Source organism: Anthonomus grandis, chromosome 17 (genome assembly GCF_022605725.1).
Source record: "Anthonomus grandis grandis chromosome 17, icAntGran1.3, whole genome shotgun sequence".
In the NCBI taxonomy this organism is placed as follows: domain Eukaryota; kingdom Metazoa; phylum Arthropoda; class Insecta; order Coleoptera; family Curculionidae; genus Anthonomus; species Anthonomus grandis.
The window spans coordinates 393,555-417,829 of NC_065562.1; the positions used below are offsets into that span (position 1 = coordinate 393,555).

Genomic DNA, 24,275 nt, shown 5'->3' on the forward strand with positions numbered 1-24,275 from the left:
GTCACGTGACTATCGTAACTTTTTTGCTATTGGTCTGATTGGGTTCAAATTTGGTATTTGGGCTTTATTTAGGATGCAATTATTAATTTTTGACAGATATTTGACATTTGACTTCCGGGTCACGTGACTATTGTAACTTTTTTGCTATGAGTCCGATTGGGTTCAAATTTGGTATTTATGCTTTATTTAGGACACAATTAATAAATTTTAACAGATAATTGTCAAATTATATTTTAAAGTCACGTGACTTTGATAATTCTTTTGCTATTGATCCGATTGGGTTGAAATTTGGTATTTAGAGTTTTATTAGGATGCCATTATTGAATTTTTACAAATTTTTAAAATATTGCGTTTTTAAGTCACGTGACTATCAAAATTTCTTTCGTATTCGTCCGATTTGATTGAAATTTCCTATTAGATTATATGTATATATTTATAGATAATATTTTGTAGTACCCTATTGCTTTTAACTTAATTGTTTCTTAGATTTGCCTTTGAAAAACAAATTAAAAAATCATCGGTTGGATATGCTTTAAAGGGAACTTATCTTCTTTCATAATATTGTAGCATTATTATAGATTTTGAAAATTTTTGTCATTAAGCTTTTTCATTCCTTTTTGAATGGTCTTTAGCCAGAAAAAAGAAATTTGGAATTTGGAGCATGTTTTGAAAAAATTTTAATTTTGGGCCCGGTTTTGTTCGAAAATCGATAAATGCAAATAAATAGGTTTTCTGTTCATTTTAGAGTCAAATCGATAATAACCTTTTTGAAAGGTATCCTGAAGTAGTACCTGATAGAAAAATAAAAAAATGAAATTTTTTCATAGGGCTCTTGATAATTCGATATTTATGAATTATAGTTTTTTACAATTTTCTCCGAATCTGTGATAGCTATAATCAATTAGTTTTTAAATTCGAATACCTCGTAATATTCCCTAAAACTTTTGTTTAAGGCAAAAAGTTGTTAGAGTTATAGTTTAGTTAGAAAAAAATAAAAACCATTTTTTCACAATTTTTCATGGCTATACCCCTTTCGATTTTGGAGCAAAAAAAAAAATTTTTTTTCTTGGGTTTTTTTTACTGGAAATTGCCAACTTAGGGCTTGCATTATAATTTGTCAATTATCATTTTAAGAAAAAAAATGGTACCGTGGAAAAAAAACGAGTTTTCTTTTATTTTTTTTCACATTTTTACTAATATCTCGACTTCTATAGCTTCGATTCGATTCGTTGATGGTTTCTTTTATTTCTTATTCTCCTCCTGTCAATTCTTTTGATATTTTATTACTATTATATTTCAAAACAAAAAGGAAAATTAAAACAAATCGACGTAAAATCCCTGTTTGTTCTATTTCAATAAATAGACCCTTATGGGAACTTCTCTCTGAATTTGGTATTTATGGTTTCTTTAGGATACAAGGAATAAATTATGACAGATAACTGACATTTGAGTCAGCCTAGGTCACATGACTACCGTAACTTTTTAGCTATTGGTCCGATTCTGCTCGAATTTGGTATTCAGGCTTTATTTAGAATACAATTAATATACTTCGACAGATATTTGAAATATAAGATAGTATACTAACACAACGCGACTATATAACAAATTATGGTTCTTTGAAGCATGATACCCCAACCACTGGTCATCTCTTTCCTTGGCATATAAACGTTGGTACACCTGACAATTTTGGTTTTTTTTTTAAGAATTCCTTTATAGCCATTCACAAACAAGACCTAAAGGTTCCAAACTGGTCCCCACGGACCAAAAGTATAGGAGCGAAGCGACTATACTTGTTATATAGTCGCAGACTATATTATGCACGCGAGGTCGGGCCCGAAAAATCGTGTTTTTTTGGGAAATAAAAATTCATATCTTTGGCTGTATGGCTAGCGAAACGATGAAATTTGGCATAGGGTCTCTCAATACATTGGGAATGATGGATCCGTAAACAAATTTTTTTTCCGGTACCACCAAACGGAGCGGTACTGTCTCAAAGTCAAAAATTCGTAAAAAAACCGGTCAAAATTCATTTTTGCACGAGATCTCAATTTTAACGCTGTCAAAAAAATTGAAATTTTTAGGCATAAAAGACTTTATAGTAATTCATGTCTGTATACTTTTTGGGCCCGATCGGTGTACAGGGTGAGTTGTTATAAGCGAACAAAAGTGACTAAAAAAAAAATTCAAACTTCTCCAGAGGCTAAAAAAAAATTTTTATAAAAAAAGTGTTTCGGCGAAAAGACTTCGTTTTATAAGAGATTTGACATACTTGGAGCTTTTTTTTTGTAAAAAATTTATTTTACGAGTTCTGGCATTTTCAGTTTTTTGGGATTTTCCGCCAAACGATACTTATTTTGGGAAAAATTTTTTTTTCAAAAAATAACTTCATCCTTTACCTTTCATATGCCATATAATCGAAATTTTTGGGAACCATACAGGGCGAGCAATAATGAACTTTACCCATGAAGGTCCGACCCGAAAATCACATTTTATTTAATAACTTTTTCGTAGTGGCATCTGGACCATTTATATTCTCAGGCATTAAATACTTTAATAACCCCAGTATTTGTGTAAAATTACAATCTTCCAACTTTAATAGGTTCTGAGCAATTCGAATTTTTGCGTTTAATTCATTTGCCGCGTCCCTGTACATGGTGAAAGGATCAAACAACATCTAAAGGATCCGAAATTTTGTTTTACAATACATACTAAAATTTCAGGGTTCCAGCGATAGTACAAGTACCCGAAAAATGCGATTTTATGAAAAAAGTCCATTTTTTTGCGTTTTTGCAGGTAATTGGAGGTGTCAACCTAAACTCTGATGAAATGGCTAGTGGGAACAATACTTTGACGCATGGTGGATACAAATTTTTTGCTCGTGACAGGTGGCCGGGACTTGGTTGGGTTTTTTGTAAAATTATGAATGAAAATGAACCGGAAACGATCAGGGAAAGGAAGCACCGAATCAGAAAATGAATGGGCTTTCCGAATCTGTGCATATCAATTGGGGAAATTGTGTATTGCGGCCAGGAAAATTCGGCAAACATTTTGACGTCTTCGAAAAATGCCGTTTTTTTGAAATGTCAGTGTCTTTATACCGGGGTGAGACGAAATGAAATTTGCCCGATTATTTTATTAAAATTATTCGAATATATACACGGGTCAGTCGTAATGATCTATTTAATTTAAAATAAAAATTTAGATATTTGGTGAGTTTTTACTATTTAGTTTATTATTAATAAATGTTAACAATTCTTAAACATTGCTTTTGGGATATAAATAAAAAATTTTTGAAATTATTTATTTTTAAGGTTAGTCGAGTATCATAACTTTTTTGGTATTGGTGCGATTTGGTTGAAATTTGGTACCTAGTACCTATTTCGGATAAGATTAATAAATTTTTACAGATATTTGACATGACTATGTTTTAAGGTCACGTGACTACCGTAACTTTTTAACTATTGGTCTGATTTGATTGAAATTTGGTATTTGGGGTTTAGTTAGGATGCAATTATTAATTTTTCACAGATATTTGACATTTGACTTCCGGGTCACGTGACTATTGTAACTTTTTTGCTATGAGTCCGATTGGGTTCAAATTTGGTATTTATGCTTTATTTAGGACACAATTAATAAATTTTGACAGATAATTGACAAATTATATTTTAAAGTCACGTGACTCTCATAATTCTTTTGCTATTGATCCGATTGGGTTGAAATTTAGTATTTGGGCTTTATTTAGGATGCAAGTAATAAATTTTGCCAGAAATTTGACATATTGAATTTTAAAGTCACGTGACTTCCATAACTTTTTTGCTATGGGTCTGATTGGGTTCAAATTTGGAATTTGGGGTTTAATTAGAATGCAATTGTTGATTTCTTACAAAATTTTAAAATATTAAGTTCCAGGGTCACGTGACTATCAACATTTCCTATTCGATTGAAATTTACTATTAGATGATATTTATAGATAATATTTTGTATTACCCTATTCCTTTTATCTTAATTAGTTAAATTATTTCTTAAATTTGCCTTTTTAAAAAACATTAAAAAATCATCGGTTCGAATACATAGGCTTTAGAGGGAACTTATCTTCTTTCATAATATTGTAGCATTATTATAGATTTTGAAAACTTTTGTCATTAAGCTTTTTCATTCCTTTTTGAATGGTCTTTAGCCAGAAAAAAGAAATTTGGAATTTGGAGCATGTTTTGAAAAAATTTTAATTTTGGGCCCGGTTTTGTTCGAAAATCGATAAATGCAAATAAATAGGTTTTCTGTTCATTTTAGAGTCAAATCGATAATAACCTTTTTGAAAGGTATCCTGAAGTAGTACCTGATAGAAAAATAAAAAAATTAAATTTTTTCATAGGGCTCTTGATAATTCGATATTTATAAATTATAGTTTTTTACAATTTTCTCCGAATCTGTGATAGCTATAATCAATTAGTTTTAACATTCGAATACCTCGTAACATTCCCTAGAACTTTTGTTTAAGGCAAAAAGTTGTTAGAGTTATAGTTTAGTTAGAAAAAAATAAAAACCATTTTTTCACAATTTTTCATGGCTATATCCCTTTCGATTTTGGAGCAAAAAAAAAAATTTTTTTTCTTGGGTTTTTTTTTACTGGAAATTGCCAACTTAGGGCTTGCATTATAATTTGTCAATTATCATTTTAAGAAAAAAAATGGTACCGTGGAAAAAAAACGAGTTTTCTTTTATTTTTTTTCACATTTTTACTAATATCTCGACTTCTATAGCTTCGATTCAATTCGTTGATGGTTTTTATTATTCCTTATTCTCCTCCTGTTAATTCTTTTCATATTTTATTACAATTGCCTTTCGAAATAAAACTGAAAAATTAAAAAAATAGACGTAAAATCCCGGTTGTCTTATCCCTATACATAGGCTCTTATGGAATCTAATTTTTCCCTTTATATTATGGCACTCGTATAAATCGTGGAAGATTTTGTCATAAAGCTTTTTTATTAGTTTTTGAATGGTCTTTAACCAGAAAATAGAAATTTTGAATTCGGAGCATATTTTGGAAAAATGGTCATTTTGACCCCGGATTTTGTTCGAAAATCGAAAAATGCAGAGAAATAGGTTTTCCGTTCATTTTAGAGTCAAATTGGTAATAATCTTTTTTAAAGATACTCTGAAGTAGTACAGGTTAGAAAAATAAAAAATTGAAATTTTTCCATAGGGCTCTTGATAATTCGATATTTATGTTTAATAGTTTTTTCTAATTTTCTCCGATTGTATAATAGCTAGAACCGATTCGTTTTGACAGGCGAATATCTCTTAATATAGCGAAGAACTCTTATTTAATACAAAAAGTTGTCAGATTTATAGTTTATTTATAAAAAAATAAAAACCATTTTTTCGCAATTTTTCATGGCTATACCCCTTTCGATTTTCGGCCAAAAAAAAAAATTTTTTTTCTTGGGTTTTTTTACTTGAATTTGCCAACTTAGGGCTTACATTATAATTTGTCAATAATTATTTTAAGAAAAAAAAATTATACCGTGGGAAAAAACCAGTTTTCTTTTGTTTTTTCCCACATTTTTACTAATCTCTCGGCTTCTATAGCTTCGATTCAATTCATTGATGGTTTCTTTTATTTCTTATTCTCCTCCTCTCAATTCTTTTGATATTTTATTACTATTACATTTCAAGATAAAAAGAAAAATTAAAACAAATCGACGTAAAATCCCTGTTTGTTCTATTTCAAGAAATAGACCCTTATGGGAACTTCTCTCTGAATTTGGTATTTATGGTTTATTTAGGATACAACTAATAAATTATGACAGATAACTGACATTTAAGTTTCAGCCTAGGTCACGTGACTACCGTAACTTTTTTGCTATTGGTCCGATTCTGTTCGAATTTGGTATTCAGACTTTATTTAGAATACAATTAATATACTTTCACAGATATTTGAAATATAAGACAGTATATTGACACACAACGCGACTATATAACAAATTATGGTTCTTTGAAGCATGATACCCCAACAACTGGTCCTCTCTTTCCTTGGCAGGTAAACGTTAGCCTCCCCCACTCACCTAAGTACACCTGATAGTTTTTGATTTTTTTTTTTATTACCTTATGGCTTTTCACAGACAAGACCTAAAGGTTCCAAACTGGTCCCCACGGACCAAAAGTATAGGAGCGAAGCGACTATACTTGTTCGTTTCGGCCTGCTTCAATTCCGTTTACTCGAACAGCACCAACTTTTTGTGACCACACTTCGACACATTTAGTTCAGTCACTTCACACCATTCCTTCTACGAACGTTATTTCACAGGATCCAGTTAACCCAATAACGTGTTCTTATTATTCCCCATCGAGGAACTATTCCTTTCCTCCACAACCTAATTCCACCTTGAAGCGGAATGTACCCGTGTTTACTTCTGCTAATGCTAATGATGTCACGATCCGTTAGGTTCCGATGATCTGGCTAAGAGCTTTTCAACAATTTCAAAATGGCAGTTACATTTTGATGGTTCTGGTAGTGTTACCAATTTTATTGAGCGTGTAGAGGAGTTGGGTTTTGCTTGTGGAATATCTTGGAATCAGCTGCTGCATTGTGCAGTAATTTTATTTTCGGACACAGCCTTGTCTTGGTATAGATCTATACGCAGTGATATCAGGTCATGGGAAGAATTGAAATGTAAACTTAGGTCTGCCTATTTATCGTCAGAATATGAGGAGGATATTTGGTGTGATATAAGGAATAGGACACAAGGTCCAGTGGAGAAGTCGGTAATCTTTATTGCACAAATGCGAAACTTGTTTCGAAAGTTACGTGAACCTCCATCCGAGGAAATGCAACTTCGCATTATACGCCGAAATTTGCTCCCCTCATTGCAAAATCAACTTGCACTTCACAATTTCACCAACCTCACAGAGCTGGAACTTGCAGCACAAGAGATTGAGAACATCCAATTGCGAACTCAACGCATGCAACCTCCTCCAGTAAACCCTAATAATGTCGCCGAGCCTGAGTTGATGTATCAGCGACCAAGAAACCCTCGTGTACATACAATGAATTCTTCACCGCACCTTCAGAATTCTCGTGGTCCGGTGGTTTGTTGGAATTGTCGTAGTACTGGCCATTTGAGTAGTACTTGTCCACAACCCTTTCGTCGACACTGTTTCCGTTGCGGTCGGGAAAATGTGACTACCCGTTCATGTCCAAATTGTAGTAGGTCGGGAAACCCAAGGGCGAACTGTTAGTTAGTCGAGAGATCAGTTCAATTCCTAAGGTCTCGACTAGTAACCCCAGCTACCCTATTCTAGATTACGCCTTCGCACAGTGCAAGGGTGATGATCGTCCTCATCTCGAAGTCTCGATATTTGGTATGAAATTTATTGGCTTATTGGATTCTGGAGCAAATGTTACTGCTATTGGTTTAAGCATATGGAATATATTATAACGTTCAGACATACAATTGTTATCATCACCTTTTTCTCAGTGCAATTTTGGAAATCATAGTTCTAGTAAAGTGATTGGCGCAATTAACTTACCTATTGTTTTGTATGATAAGGTAGCGGTTTGCAGTGTTTTGGTAGTGGAGAAATTGAGTTGTCCATTGATATTGGGTACCGATTTTTGGAAAACTGTTGGTGTCGTTCCTGATTTGCAAAATGGTTGTTGGTATTTTGGTGTGCCGTCTCAGGACATCTGTATCACTGAAGCCATTATTCCTCAGGAAACTTTAACCCCCGAACAGCGATCCGCCTTGGATAAATTGACTTCAAAATACTTTTCTTTAATGGGTGGTAAGCTTGGTCGAACAGATTTAGTGAAGCATCAGATTAATACTGGTAATGCCCAACCCATTCGTTTGCGCCCTTATAGATACTCACCCGCCACTCTAAAGATTATCGATGAGGAGGTTGATAACATGCTGCAACTCGATATTATCGAGCCATCACAATCTGCCTGGTCTTTCCCTGCCTTAGTAGTACCGAAAGGTAATGGTAAATGGAGATTTTGCGTGGACTATCGAAAACTAAATTCTGTTACGGCTAAGGATGCTTATCCGATCCCTTTTATTGATAGTATTTTGGACAAATTAAGAAATGCAAAGTATCTTACTTCGTTAGATGTTAACTCTGCATATTGGCAAGTCGAGGTTGATGAACATTCACGTGATAACTAGTTTTTCTGTCCCTGGTCGGGGACTTTATCGATTTAAGAGAATGCCATTTGGGTTGACGAATGCCCCTGCAACTTGGCAGCGATTGGTAGATACCTTATTGGGAGCTGATTTGGAGCCACATGTCTTTGTTTATTTAGATGACGTAATCTGTATTTCTGAGACTTTTCAGCAACATTTAGAGGTTTTGGAAGAGATTTTCCAGAGATTTCATAGAGCCGGTATAACACTCTCTCAGGATAAGTGTAAATTCTGTCGATCCGAACTTAAGTATTTAGGATATGTTGTCGATAAAGATGGACTTCATGTCGACCCGGATAAGGTGACAGCCGTATTGAACATTCCGACTCCAAAGAACACCACCGAAGTCCGACGTGTCATCGGTATGGCGTCCTGATACAGGCGTTTTATTCCTCAGTTCTCAACCGTTATTTCTCCCCTTACCGCTCTTCTTTGTAAACACAAAAAGTGGAACTGGACCCCAGAATGTCAAAATTCGTTTCAGAACATCAAAAATTCGTTAGTTTCCGCTCCTGTACTTACTTGTCCTGATTTCTCGAAACCCTTTTTGGTTCAGACTGATGCCTCAGCGTATGGGATCGGTGCTGTATTATCTCAAGAGTTTGATGATGGTGAACATGTTATCTGTTACATATCTCGATCTTTGTCTAAAGCAGAGAGGAATTTTTCCACCACAGAGAGAGAACTGTTGGCCATTATTTATGCTTGCGAGAAATTACGACCCTACTTAGAGGGATACTCCTTTAAAGTGATAACAGATCATCATAGTCTGAAATGGATTCATAGTCTGAAGGAACCAACAGGACGGCTTGCCAGATGGGTTTTGCGGTTGCAACAATTCGATTTTGAGGTTATTCATAGAAAGGGCCAAGATCATGTTGTGCCGGATGTTCTCAGTAGAGCTGTGCCAGAGATTGCTAAATTGAGTGTATACCAGGAACCAGAAGTTGCAGATAAGTGGTATCGAAGAGTTTTCAATCAGGTCGTAGAGAATCCTATTAATTATCCCCAATGGCGAATTGAAGGAAATTTACTTTACAAGTATGTGAAATGTTCTTACCCGTCTCTTCGAGATGATGAAGATTTCTGAAAGGAAGTAGTACCCAAGAATCGAAGACGTATGATTTTGGAAAAAAATCATGATCATCCTTTGGCTGGTCATGGTGGTGTCATGAAGACATACGAACGATTAAAGCGTCGTTATTATTGGCCAAAAATGAGAGCTGATGTCCTCCGATATGTTAGGCATTGCGCCAAATGTATTTCGCAAAAGCCCCTCCGGGAGCGACACGGATTAATGGGACAACAAACTCAAGTTTTGAAGCCATGGAACACGATTAGCGTCGATCTTTTTGAGCCCTTGCCTCGTTCTACTCAGGGTTACAAATACGTATTGGTCGTCTTGGATACCTTCACTAAATTTCCTTTGTTCTTCCCTCTTTGCTCAGCTAAGGCCCCTATGATTTGTCGTCTTATAGAGGAACAAGTTTTTCTCATTTTTGGTGTTCCCCAATTTCTTATTTGCGATAATGGTGCTCAATTTCGAGGTGAACTTTTTTCCAAACTGTGTGAGCAGTATAAGGTCAATATCCGATATACTCCGGCTTATCATCCCCAGGCCAACCCCGTGGAGCGTGTGAATCAAGTCCTTAAAACCATGTTAAGTTGTTATATTGAGGATAATCATAAGAATTGGGATCGACTTCTACCTAAGGTTGGTTCTGCCATAAGATCTTCGGTGCATGAAGCCACCGGGCTCAATCCCTATTTTATGAATTTTTCCAGAGAATATATGCCCTCGGGCAACCAACACAATAATAGGGATGTTCCCAGTATCACGGTTGGCGACCTTATGGCACGTTCACGTGAATTAAGTAAAGTATATAGGGACGTTGAGGAAAGACTGAAAGCGGCGCATCAAAGATCAAAGAATCGTTATAATCTTCGACCAAGACCAATTAGTTTTGAGATCGGTGAGCGAGTTTATCGCAAAAATTACGATCTTTCTGATGCTAGTAAAAACTTTACCGCCAAACTCGCACCAAAATTTTTGGGCCCCTTTACAATAAAGAAGAAGTTATCTCCGGTAGTCTATGAACTGATTGACGAAAAGCGCAAGTTTAAGGGTGGTTGGCATGTTAAAGATTTGAAAAAGATCCCAAAAGAAGAGCTACTCGTTGATTCCGATTCCGATTAGACTTTATCGATTTTGCTTACTGGTCGGGACGTATGTTTTTTTTTTGTGTTTTACTTATTAGTTCTTTTGATTTTTCAATTCTAATATAATTTCTTTTTCTCCAGTTTCTTTCCTCAAAGCTGTGCGGACTGGGTATTTTGATGTTTTTGCGGTTATTGGATAGTAGCTACCTTGTTTGTTTTTCTCTTGCTAGTGAAGTTTCTTGTGGTGAAGGCCTACCACTTGAAGCATTTTAGATTTCCGATTAGGAATTCTATCAGAAATTACTAGAAATTTTGTGTTATTTGGTATTTCGTTGGTTATTATAGTATTATTATTTCATGAGTCAATCAATTTGAAGTTTTAATTTTTCTGACTTATTTTAATGCTTGAATAGCATTTTCAAATAGTTAGATTGTTCGCACATTCTTTACTTCCCTTCCCAGTTGGATGCTTACTTCTCTTCGCATGAGAATTACTTTTCTGGTAATTCTCTTGGGGGAAGAGGGGGAGTTGTTGCAGGATTAATTACGCTTTAGACGGGATCTGGAGAATCCTAACTTTTATTCATTTGGTTAAAATATTTAAAAATGACTTTATTCTAAATTTTTCTTTCAAAACTGAGACACCCACCATAATTACAATTGCCTTCGACTCTTAATGGAATTCGCCAATATTTTTCATTAAACCACTATCAATATTATCACCATTTTAATTCTTTGTTATTGTTTACAATATGCTGTGCATGGAGAAGATTTCACGGCAATTGAATTGGTCAACCGGTTTACTAAAGCGGACGCCAGTGGCGCCGCGTGTCGAATTATTACGATTTGGCCCGTAATTGTACTTTCCACTAGGCACTCTATGGTTTGCTTATTAGTGACCTATGTATGGGTTTTGGTTGGGCCCATAGCGGCTAAACCCATAAAGTAACGAGTGAAGTTCCTCAATCTCCGGTCTTGCGCCCAGACGTCTTTTGGACTACTACTTAAGCAGTTCCGCGACGCATCTGGGGGTCTTTCCAGCTCCTGCGTCCGTCAAGAGTGAACCGTGCTGCCCGCTGTGACGGAGAGAGGTTTGAAATAAATCTATTATCATCTCTCTCCGCCAGCACCTTTTTTCTTAAAATAACATCTAAAACTAAAATGCATTAGTGTTTCTTCAGTTTCAACGAAATATTTTTGAAGCAGGATGGGTTTTAGTAGTTTGATGCCTCTCGAAACTTCGTAAGTAGTTTTCACCGTTGGTGACATTTTATTTGGTGTTCCGTGTTTCCATTGAGAAATCTCTCTTAGGGCTCCTTAAATATGACAGTGTAAACCGCCAGCCGTGACCCAGCAGTGATGAGGATTTCGCCCTGAAGCCTGAAAAATAATTTCGCCGCCCTTAGCCCCGTCAACACACATCATGCCGTAAGCCCTATGTGGTGAAAAATTGCCCATCGCGGGCTCTCGCCCCCGAAAGAAGAACACCATGGAACTTGACCCGTAAGCACATTCTTTTAATCTTAACCATATTCTTCTTTTGATTTTTTTTGTATGATTTAACATGAATTTATTATCACTTTCTCATTTTAATATTTAAAACTTAAGTAACTATATTTATGGTATAATTATCTAAATTAAAACAATTCAATGTTACGCCTTATTATGTAATGCTTCCGAAGTGATCACTGACGAATTCAGGTATCTACCTTTGGGTTATAAACTGGTATATATATATATATATATCTTTTATTTATTTTTGTTTACCTTTTTAAGACCATCTTGTATATTTACTTATATTTACTTACCATGTGATTTAACTCCTTGTTTCTGATAAATTAAGCTATTGAGTATGAAGACTTTAATAAACACCCTATTTAAATTAAATTAAGGTGTTTTACTACTGAGTGAGTGAGTGTGACTGAGGCAACTGACCATACAGAGAACCCACGAAGCCGGCCTGATAGGTTCTTTTTTTTTTTGTTCCATCTTTTAAATTTAACAGGGTTTCTGGAACCTATCAGATCTAGGGAGTTGTTCTTGTTGTTTAGAACTCTTAAACCAAGACTGTCGAACAAACTCAACTCCCTAGAAATAGCCCCTGTAAACCGGATAGTCTTGCCGGGATAATATTTATAACATAACAAGATTAAATTAATTTATATCTTTTATTTATTTTTGTTTACCTTTTTAAGACCATCTTGTTATGTTAATAATATTATCCCGGCAAGACTATCCGGTTTACAGGGGCTATTTCTAGGGAGTTGAGTTTGTTCGACAGTCTTGGTTTAAGAGTTCTAAACAACAAGAACATCTCCCTAGATCTGATAGGTTCCAGAAACCCTGTTAAATTTAAAAGATGGAACAAAAAGAAAGAACCTATCAGGCCGGCTTCGTGGGTTCTCTGTATGGTCAGTTGCCTCAGTCACACTCACTCACTCAGTAGTAAAACACCTTAATTTAATTTAAATAGGGTGTTTATTAAAGTCTTCATACTCAATAGCTTAATTTATCAGAAACAAGGAGTTAAATCTACATGGTAAGTAAATATAAGTAAATATACAAGATGGTCTTAAAAAGGTAAACAAAAATAAATAAAAGATATATATATATATACAAGTTTATAACCCAAAGGTAGATACCTGAATTCGTCAGTGATCACTTCGGAAGCATTACATAATAAGGCGGAACATTGAATTGTTTTAATTTAGATAATTATACCATAAATATAGTTACTTAAGTTTTAAATATTAAAATGAGAAAGTGATAATAAATTCATGTTAAATCATACAAAAAAAATCAAAAGAAGAATATGGTTAAGATTAAAAGAATGTGCTTACGGGTCAAGTTCCATGGTGTTCTTCTTTCGGGGGCGAGAGCCCGCGATGGGCAATTTTTCACCACATAGGGCTTACGGCATGATGTGTGTTGACGGGGCTAAGGGCGGCGAAATTATTTTTCAGGCTTCAGGGCGAAATCCTCATCACTGCTGGGTCACGGCTGGCGGTTTACACTGTCATATTTAAGGAGCCGAAGTTTCGAGAGGCATCAAACTACTAAAACCCATCCTGCTTCAAAAATATTTCGTTGAAACTGAAGAAACACTAATGCATTTTAGTTTTAGATGTTATTTTAACAAAAAAAGGTGCTGGCGGAGAGAGATGATAATAGATTTATTTCAAACCTCTCTCCGTCACAGCGGGCAGCACGGTTCACTCTTGACGGACGCAGGAGCTGGAAAGAACCCCCAGATGCGTCGCGGAACTGCTTAAGTAGTAGTCCAAAAGACGTCTGGGCGCAAGACCGGAGATTGAGGAACTTCACTCGTTACTTTATGGGTTTAGCCGCTATGGGCCCAACCAAAACCCATACATAGGTCACTAATAAGCAAACCATAGAGTGCCTAGTGGAAAGTACAATTACGGGCCAAATCGTAATAATTCGACACGCGGCGCCACTGGCGTCCGCTTTAGTAAACCGGTTGACCAATTCAATTGCCGTGAAATCTTCTCCATGCACAGCATATTGTAAACAATAACAAAGAATTAAAATGGTGATAATATTGATAGTGGTTTAATGTAAAATATTGGCGAATTCCATTAAGAGTCGAAGGCAATTGTAATTATGGTGGGTGTCTCAGTTTTGAAAGAAAAATTTAGAATAAAGTCATTTTTAAATATTTTAACCAAATGAATAAAAGTTAGGATTCTCCAGATCCCGTCTAAAGCGTAATTAATCCTGCAACAACTCCCCCTCTTCCCCCAAGAGAATTACCAGAAAAGTAATTCTCATGCGAAGAGAAGTAAGCATCCAACTGGGAAGGGAAGTAAAGAATGTGCGAACAATCTAATTATTTGAAAATGCTATTCAAGCATTAAAATAAGTCAGAAAAATTAAAACTTCAAATTGATTGACTCATGAAATAATAATACTATAATAACCAACGAAATACCAAATAACACAAAATTTCTAGTAATTTCTGATAGAATTCCTAATCGGAAATCTAAAATGCTTCAAGTGGTAGGCCTTCACTAGCAAGAGAAAAACAAACAAGGTAGCTACTATCCAATAACCGCAAAAACATCAAAATACCCAGTCCGCACAGCTTTGAGGAAAGAAACTGGAGAAAAAGAAATTATATTTGAATTGAAAAATCAAAAGAACTAATAAGTAAAACACAAAAAAAAAAAACATACGTCCCGACCAGTAAGCAAAATCGATAAAGTCTAATCGGAATCGGAATCAACGAGTAGCTCTTCTTTTGGGATCTTTTTCAAATCTTTAACATGCCAAGCACCCTTAAACTTGCGCTTTTCGTCAATCAGTTCATAGACTACCGGAGATAACTTCTTCTTTATTGTAAAGGGGCCCAAAAATTTTGGTGCGAGTTTGGCGGTAAAGTTTTTACTAGCATCAGAAAGATCGTAATTTTTGCGATAAACTCGCTCACCGATCTCAAAACTAATTGGTCTTCGTCAAAGATTATAACGATTCTTTGATCTTTGATGCGCCGCTTTCAGTCTTTCCTCAACGTCCCTATATACTTTACTTAATTCACGTGAACGTGCCATAAAGTCGCCAACCGTGATACTGGGAACATCCCTATTATTGTGTTGGTCGCCCGAGGGCATATATTCTCTGGAAAAATTCATAAAATAGGGAGTGAGCCCGGTGGCTTCATGCACCGAAGATCTTATGGCAGAACCAACCTTAGGTAGAAGTCGATCCCAATTCTTATGATTATCCTCAATATAACAACTTAACATGGTTTTAAGGACTTGATTCACACGCTCCACGGGGTTGGCCTGGGGATGATAAGCCGGAGTATATCGGATATTGACCTTATACTGCTCACACAGTTTGGAAAAAAGTTCACCTCGAAATTGAGCACCATTATCGCAAATAAGAAATTGGGGAACACCAAAAATGAGAAAAACTTGTTCCTCTATAAGACGACAAATCATAGGGGCCTTAGCTCAGCAAAGAGGGAAGAACAAAGGAAATTTAGTGAAGGTATCCAAGACGACCAATACGTATTTGTAATTGTTAAATAGATCACTTCTCCTAAACGAATGGCACTATATCCCGGTCCTCCAGTATGTAGATACGCAAACTGGAGAGGATTTATATCAGCAAATACCAATCTATGTGCCAAAGTAGTTTGTTCTAACTCACACCTCTGTTCTTTCATTGTTTTGTAAAGATTTTCCATGTTCATCTTAGTATTTCTCTCGATAAATACAAATTTAGAGTTCACATACGTGAATAAATCGAAGTTTGTGCTCTTATGGTTGTTTTTCTTGAAATAAAAGTCATACCCTGTTTTCATTATTACCACAAGCCTGGGGTGCTCAGTTCGATAAGATACTAAATTGCAGACTTGATACGGAGCCGCTAACTGTAATGAAAAGCTCATGTCAGAGTCCATCACAGTTACAACTTTGTTCAAGGCCCCTGTTTTTATATTGGTCTCTTCTGTCAGATTGGCAATACCCTCAAAGAGAACTACATGAGATAGTGCACCACAGAGATCAGATCCTACAGAGTTCCAAAAATATTCACCTCCTTCCGAGTCCTCGCATTCTCCTTTAGAACCTTTACAGGTCAGTTGGTTTGTACTGCTAAAAAATTATATCTATATATATATATATTAAAATTGCTGAAATAAATTTAAATTTTTGTTTTATTAAAAGTGTCTTACCCCAAGATAAGTGAGGATGACCAATGACAACTTTTGACCAGAAAACTTTTTAAAATTTGGGCGCCATCTTGTTAATGGCAAGTTATGTAACAGTATTTTATTTTAAATATCGACATTTCAGTGCATAACATACAGGTGGTGTAATGCAACATTTCATTTTTTTTTTGTTAAATATTCACATATTTTATAATTCATTTTTCTAAATTTATGACTGACATATTTTTTTTTCTCCATTCTTTATCTCCGGCTGATGGCATGAATTGTCTTAACTTTCAGGGGGGTGATTTAGTAGATAGTGATGGTGATATTGTGATTATTGTGACTTGGGTATATGAGCATGGACAGTATAGAGATAAAATATGTAGGGACTATAACATTGAATAGCATTCCTTACTATATATAGCTTTCCTGTTATTGACAATAATTAGTTTTTTTTTTTTTTGGTATCTTACAAGAAATAATTCTGAGAATTTTTCTATAAACCTTGATAATTTAATTTTAGGCAGGAATATGACTTATTAGTGGTTTTCATATACAAGTACATACTTATTAATAAGGGTTGTTTTAAATAATTTTTTTAAATAGGATTTTGTTTTACTGATAGGAAGGTCAGGGTCAACTTTTATTGTTTAATCAATTTAATAAATCTTCATTGAATTTTGTTGGTATACAGGGTGGACTTTAATCCCTGAATTTTTTTTTTTTAATAATTTAATTTTATTATAGAATTATACAGGGTGGTGTACACAAGTAGTATAAAAGATACTTGAAGTAAATTTTTTTTTTTCTTATTTTGGTACTACAGGGTGAAACAATTAGTGGTTCCAAGTAACTTGTCTTATATTATAGGGAGTTTTTTTTTTCTTTTCCTTTTGCTTTCCATATACTTTTTTTTTAATTTTATATACTAGATGCTTAAAGAAAAAAAAGAAGGAAGAAGGAAGGAAGAAAAAAAAAAAAAATCCGCTCTACAAAGTGGGCGTTTGGCGGAAGTTGGATGACTCAGTGGCGCGAAACATTGGAGTTGTCCAACTCAGTCAATGGGTAGACTAACTTTGTACAGTTAGCTGGTGGTGGTAAAATTCCACTTAGTGCTCTTTTACCAGTATGGGGTGTCTTCCATTAGAACAAACCCATACTAAGGCTCAACAAAAATATTTTTAAAAAATTTATGGAAATTAAGGAAGGAAGGGGAGATTGGATTTTCATTTTTTTTTATATAGTACTTTTCTTTTGAAAGTTTTTTTTTTTTAATTTAATTTCCTTTTGGTAGATTTAATATATTATAGGGTGTTTGAAAGTTTGAAGATTACTTATCTACTTACATTTCATTTTCTAATTAGGATTATAACTTGTTAAGATTTTCTTTTAATGTAACGTTTCAGCTAGACAGGGCTAATTAAATAAATTACTTATAGTAAATCTTTGAGGCGAATTGAATTTTTTTGGGCGAAATTCTTTTGCTGGGCTAGGGGAAAATCGGCACTGCTGGGTCATGCTTACTGTAATACTGTGAAAATATAAATTGTTTTCGAATTGTTTTTCTGAATTTGGAGATTTTTTAAGAGTGATTTAGGTATAAAGATATTTAGAGCTTATAGAAATAAAATTTAGATAGGTATTTTATATTAGATATTGTTATTATAGATATATTATTAGGTATAATTATTCTAGGTTGGGGGGGAATCTTACTGAGGTGTTTTACTAACAGTGATTAGTGTTGCAACTCAGTAAAGCGTTTATACTGTCATTGGGATTTTAACGTAGGTTAGGGGCAGTACAAACCCGGGACTTCAGATTTTTTTTTTTATTTTTTTTGGAACGGGGTGGGTTGCACTGTGTGCACCGTACCTTGTTAGCGGCTTAGTTGCTCAAGTTACATCACAATACACAATACATACAGGGGACTATAATTAAAAAAAAAGAAGGAAGGGGAAGGAAAAGAAAAAAATGTATTATTTTTTTTTATTTTATTTTATTTTATTTTTTTTTTTGTTTGTGTTATTGGCGGAGATATTTTTGGGGAAAATGGATATAAATAAATTGGAGCTGGACGAGCTTGAGTATGAGCTATCATCTCGAGGTGCTATCACGGCTGGTACTCTTATTGAAAAGCGTCAACGTTTAAGGTTATATTTGAAATTAGAGAAACTTAATAGCTTGCCGATGTTTGAGGTAATAGAATTGGACCCTGATAACGAAGTTGATATTTGTACAGGAAAGTGTAATTTATTGGAAAGTGCTATCTCAGGTCTTAGTGAATTAAATATTAATAAAGAGTATAGTAGGTTGCGGTCTAAGGCCTTACATATCCAGGGTCGTTTCAAGAAGTTATTAGAATTTCATCCTGATTTTTCTGAAGAAGTAATGAGTTTGTCTACTCAGCTAAATTCTATTATTGATAGGTTAGAAATGGCTAAGAGAACCTTGACAATGAGTGTAGAGGAAATTTTGCAGGTGCCGGTTACTATTGAGGCTTCCCCTGGAGAGGACTCCCTTCTGGATCATCCTCTTCCTGTTTCTCAAGCTCAGACAGAAGTCTCACAGCATCTTTCACCCAATGTGATTCCTTCGACGGTATCTGTAAATCCAGGTCCCTCTTGTTCGTTTCGGCCTGCTTCAATTCCGTTTACTCGAACAGCACCAACTTTTTGTGACCACACTTCGACACATTTAGTTCAGTCACTTCACACCATTCCTTCTACGAACGTTATTTCACAGGATCCAGTTAACCCAATAACGTGTTCTTATTATTCCCCATCGAGGAACTATTCCTTTCCTCCACAACCTAATTCCACCTTGAAGCGGAATGTACCCGTGTTTACTTCTGCTAATGCTAATGATGTCACGATCCGTTAGGTTCCGATGATCTGGCTAAGAGCTTTTCAACAATTTCAAAATGGCAGTTACATTTTGATGGTTCTGGTAGTGTTACCAATTTTATTGAGCGTGTAGAGGAGTTGGGTTTTGCTTGTGGAATATCTTGGAATCAGCTGCTGCATTGTGCAGTAATTTTATTTTCGGACACAGCCTTGTCTTGGTATAGATCTATACGCAGTGATATCAGGTCATGGGAAGAATTGAAATGTAAACTTAGGTCTGCCTATTTATCGTCAGAATATGAGGAGGATATTTGGTGTGATATAAGGAATAGGACACAAGGTCCAGTGGAGAAGTCGGTAATCTTTATTGCACAAATGCGAAACTTGTTTCGAAAGTTACGTGAACCTCCATCCGAGGAAATGCAACTTCGCATTATACGCCGAAATTTGCTCCCCTCATTGCAAAATCAACTTGCACTTCACAATTTCACCAACCTCACAGAGCTGGAACTTGCAGCACAAGAGATTGAGAACATCCAATTGCGAACTCAACGCATGCAACCTCCTCCAGTAAACCCTAATAATGTCGCCGAGCCTGAGTTGATGTATCAGCGACCAAGAAACCCTCGTGTACATACAATGAATTCTTCACCGCACCTTCAGAATTCTCGTGGTCCGGTGGTTTGTTGGAATTGTCGTAGTACTGGCCATTTGAGTAGTACTTGTCCACAACCCTTTCGTCGACACTGTTTCCGTTGCGGTCGGGAAAATGTGACTACCCGTTCATGTCCAAATTGTAGTAGGTCGGGAAACCCAAGGGCGAACTGTTAGTTAGTCGAGAGATCAGTTCAATTCCTAAGGTCTCGACTAGTAACCCCAGCTACCCTATTCTAGATTACGCCTTCGCACAGTGCAAGGGTGATGATCGTCCTCATCTCGAAGTCTCGATATTTGGTATGAAATTTATTGGCTTATTGGATTCTGGAGCAAATGTTACTGCTATTGGTTTAAGCATATGGAATATATTACAACGTTCAGACATACAATTGTTATCATCACCTTTTTCTCAGTGCAATTTTGGAAATCATAGTTCTAGTAAAGTGATTGGCGCAATTAACTTACCTATTGTTTTGTATGATAAGGTAGCGGTTTGCAGTGTTTTGGTAGTGGAGAAATTGAGTTGTCCATTGATATTGGGTACCGATTTTTGGAAAACTGTTGGTGTCGTTCCTGATTTGCAAAATGGTTGTTGGTATTTTGGTGTGCCGTCTCAGGACATCTGTATCACTAAAGCCATTATTCCTCAGGAAACTTTAACCCCCGAACAGCGATCCGCCTTGGATAAATTGACTTCAAAATACTTTTCTTTAATGGGTGGTAAGCTTGGTCGAACAGATTTAGTGAAGCATCAGATTAATACTGGTAATGCCCAACCCATTCGTTTGCGCCCTTATAGATACTCACCCGCCACTCTAAAGATTATCGATGAGGAGGTTGATAACATGCTGCAACTCGATATTATCGAGCCATCACAATCTGCCTGGTCTTTCCCCGCCTTAGTAGTACCGAAAGGTAATGGTAAATGGAGATTTTGCGTGGACTATCGAAAACTAAATTCTGTTACGGCTAAGGATGCTTATCCGATCCCTTTTATTGATAGTATTTTGGACAAATTAAGAAATGCAAAGTATCTTACTTCGTTAGATGTTAACTCTGCATATTGGCAAGTCGAGGTTGATGAACATTCACGTGATAAAACTAGTTTTTCTGTCCCTGGTCGGGGACTTTATCGATTTAAGAGAATGCCATTTGGGTTGACGAATGCCCCTGCAACTTGGCAGCGATTGGTAGATACCTTATTGGGAGCTGATTTGGAGCCACATGTCTTTGTTTATTTAGATGACGTAATCTGTATTTCTGAGACTTTTCAGCAACATTTAGAGGTTTTGGAAGAGATTTTCCAGAGATTTCATAGAGCCGGTATAACACTCTCTCAGGATAAGTGTAAATTCTGTCGATCCGAACTTAAGTATTTAGGATATGTTGTCGATAAAGATGGACTTCATGTCGACCCGGATAAGGTGACAGCCGTATTGAACATTCCGACTCCAAAGAACACCACCGAAGTCCGACGTGTCATCGGTATGGCGTCCTGGTACAGGCGTTTTATTCCTCAGTTCTCAACCGTTATTTCTCCCCTTACCGCTCTTCTTTGTAAACACAAAAAGTGGAACTGGACCCCAGAATGTCAAAATTTGTTTCAGAACATCAAAAATTCGTTAGTTTCCGCTCCTGTACTTACTTGTCCTGATTTCTCGAAACCCTTTTTGGTTCAGACTGATGCCTCAGCGTATGGGATCGGTGCTGTATTATCTCAAGAGTTTGATGATGGTGAACATGTTATCTGTTACATATCTCGATCTTTGTCTAAAGCAGAGAGGAATTTTTCCACCACAGAGAGAGAACTGTTGGCCATTATTTATGCTTGCGAGAAATTACGACCCTACTTAGAGGGATACTCCTTTAAAGTGATAACAGATCATCATAGTCTGAAATGGATTCATAGTCTGAAGGAACCAACAGGACGGCTTGCCAGATGGGTTTTGCGGTTGCAACAATTCGATTTTGAGGTTATTCATAGAAAGGGCCAAGATCATGTTGTGCCGGATGTTCTCAGTAGAGCTGTGCCAGAGATTGCTAAATTGAGTGTATACCAGGAACCAGAAGTTGCAGATAAGTGGTATCGAAGAGTTTTCAATCAGGTCGTAGAGAATCCTATTAATTATCCCCAATGGCGAATTGAAGGAAATTTACTTTACAAGTATGTGAAATGTTCTTACCCGTCTCTTCGAGATGATGAAGATTTCTGAAAGGAAGTAGTACCCAAGAATCGAAGACGTATGATTTTGGAAAAAAATCATGATCATCCTTTGGCTGGTCATGGTGGTGTCATGAAGACATACGAACGATTAAAGCGTCGTTATTATTGGCCAAAAATGAGAGCTGATGTCCTCCGATATGTTAGGCATTGCGCCAAATGTATTTCGCAAAAGCCCCTCCGGGAGCGACACGGATTAATCGGACAACAAACTCAAGTTTTGAAGCCATGGAACACGATTAGCGTCGATCTTTTTGAGCCCTTGCCTCGTTCTACTCAGGGTTACAAATACGTATTGGTCGTCTTGGATACCTTCACTAAATTTCCTTTGTTCTTCCCTCTTTGCTCAGCTAAGGCCCCTATGATTTGTCGTCTTATAGAGGAACAAGTTTTTCTCATTTTTGGTGTTCCCCAATTTCTTATTTGCGATAATGGTGCTCAATTTCGAGGTGAACTTTTTTCCAAACTGTGTGAGCAGTATAAGGTCAATATCCGATATACTCCGGCTTATCATCCCCAGGCCAACCCCGTGGAGCGTGTGAATCAAGTCCTTAAAACCATGTTAAGTTGTTATATTGAGGATAATCATAAGAATTGGGATCGACTTCTACCTAAGGTTGGTTCTGCCATAAGATCTTCGGTGCATGAAGCCACCGGGCTCACTCCCTATTTTATGAATTTTTCCAGAGAATATATGCCCTCGGGCGACCAACACAATAATAGGGATGTTCCCAGTATCACGGTTGGCGACTTTATGGCACGTTCACGTGAATTAAGTAAAGTATATAGGGACGTTGAGGAAAGACTGAAAGCGGCGCATCAAAGATCAAAGAATCGTTATAATCTTCGACGAAGACCAATTAGTTTTGAGATCGGTGAGCGAGTTTATCGCAAAAATTACGATCTTTCTGATGCTAGTAAAAACTTTACCGCCAAACTCGCACCAAAATTTTTGGGCCCCTTTACAATAAAGAAGAAGTTATCTCCGGTAGTCTATGAACTGATTGACGAAAAGCGCAAGTTTAAGGGTGGTTGGCATGTTAAAGATTTGAAAAAGATCCCAAAAGAAGAGCTACTCGTTGATTCCGATTCCGATTAGACTTTATCGATTTTGCTTACTGGTCGGGACGTATGTTTTTTTTTTGTGTTTTACTTATTAGTTCTTTTGATTTTTCAATTCTAATATAATTTCTTTTTCTCCAGTTTCTTTCCTCAAAGCTGTGCGGACTGGGTATTTTGATGTTTTTGCGGTTATTGGATAGTAGCTACCTTGTTTGTTTTTCTCTTGCTAGTGAAGTTTCTTGTGGTGAAGGCCTACCACTTGAAGCATTTTAGATTTCCGATTAGGAATTCTATCAGAAATTACTAGAAATTTTGTGTTATTTGGTATTTCGTTGGTTATTATAGTATTATTATTTCATGAGTCAATCAATTTGAAGTTTTAATTTTTCTGACTTATTTTAATGCTTGAATAGCATTTTCAAATAGTTAGATTGTTCGCACATTCTTTACTTCCCTTCCCAGTTGGATGCTTACTTCTCTTCGCATGAGAATTACTTTTCTGGTAATTCTCTTGGGGGAAGAGGGGGAGTTGTTGCAGGATTAATTACGCTTTAGACGGGATCTGGAGAATCCTAACTTTTATTCATTTGGTTAAAATATTTAAAAATGACTTTATTCTAAATTTTTCTTTCAAAACTGAGACACCCACCATAATTACAATTGCCTTCGACTCTTAATGGAATTCGCCAATATTTTTCATTAAACCACTATCAATATTATCACCATTTTAATTCTTTGTTATTGTTTACAATATGCTGTGCATGGAGAAGATTTCACGGCAATTGAATTGGTCAACCGGTTTACTAAAGCGGACGCCAGTGGCGCCGCGTGTCGAATTATTACGATTTGGCCCGTAATTGTACTTTCCACTAGGCACTCTATGGTTTGCTTATTAGTGACCTATGTATGGGTTTTGGTTGGGCCCATAGCGGCTAAACCCATAAAGTAACGAGTGAAGTTCCTCAATCTCCGGTCTTGCGCGCAGACGTCTTTTGGACTACTACTTAAGCAGTTCCGCGACGCATCTGGGGGTCTTTCCAGCTCCTGCGTCCGTCAAGAGTGAACCGTGCTGCCCGCTGTGACGGAGAGAGGTTTGAAATAAATCTATTATCATCTCTCTCCGCCAGCACCTTTTTTCTTAAAATAACATCTAAAACTAAAATGCATTAGTGTTTCTTCAGTTTCAACGAAATATTTTTGAAGCAGGATGGGTTTTAGTAGTTTGATGCCTCTCGAAACTTCGTAAGTAGTTTTCACCGTTGGTGACATTATATTTGGTGTTCCGTGTTTCCATTGAGAAATCTCTCTTAGGGCTCCTTAAATATGACAGTGTAAGCCGCCAGCCGTGACCCAGCAGTGATGAGGATTTCGCCCTGAAGCCTGAAAAATAATTTCGCCGCCCTTAGCCCCGTCAACACACATCATGCCGTAAGCCCTATGTGGTGAAAAATTGCCCATCGCGG

General features: G+C 36.3%; 1 long non-coding RNA gene across 1 annotated transcript in view; it reads right to left on the reverse strand.

Annotated features, from left to right (window-relative positions):
- LOC126746431 (uncharacterized) overlaps positions 1 to 16,664 on the reverse strand; it is a 46,000-nt gene extending 29,336 nt beyond the window's left edge. Inside the window, exon 1 of the long non-coding RNA XR_007663890.1 lies at positions 16,534 to 16,664. This is a non-coding gene — a long non-coding RNA (uncharacterized LOC126746431). The remainder of the gene's footprint in view (positions 1 to 16,533) is intronic.
- Between the last annotated feature and the right edge of the window lie 7,611 nt (positions 16,665 to 24,275).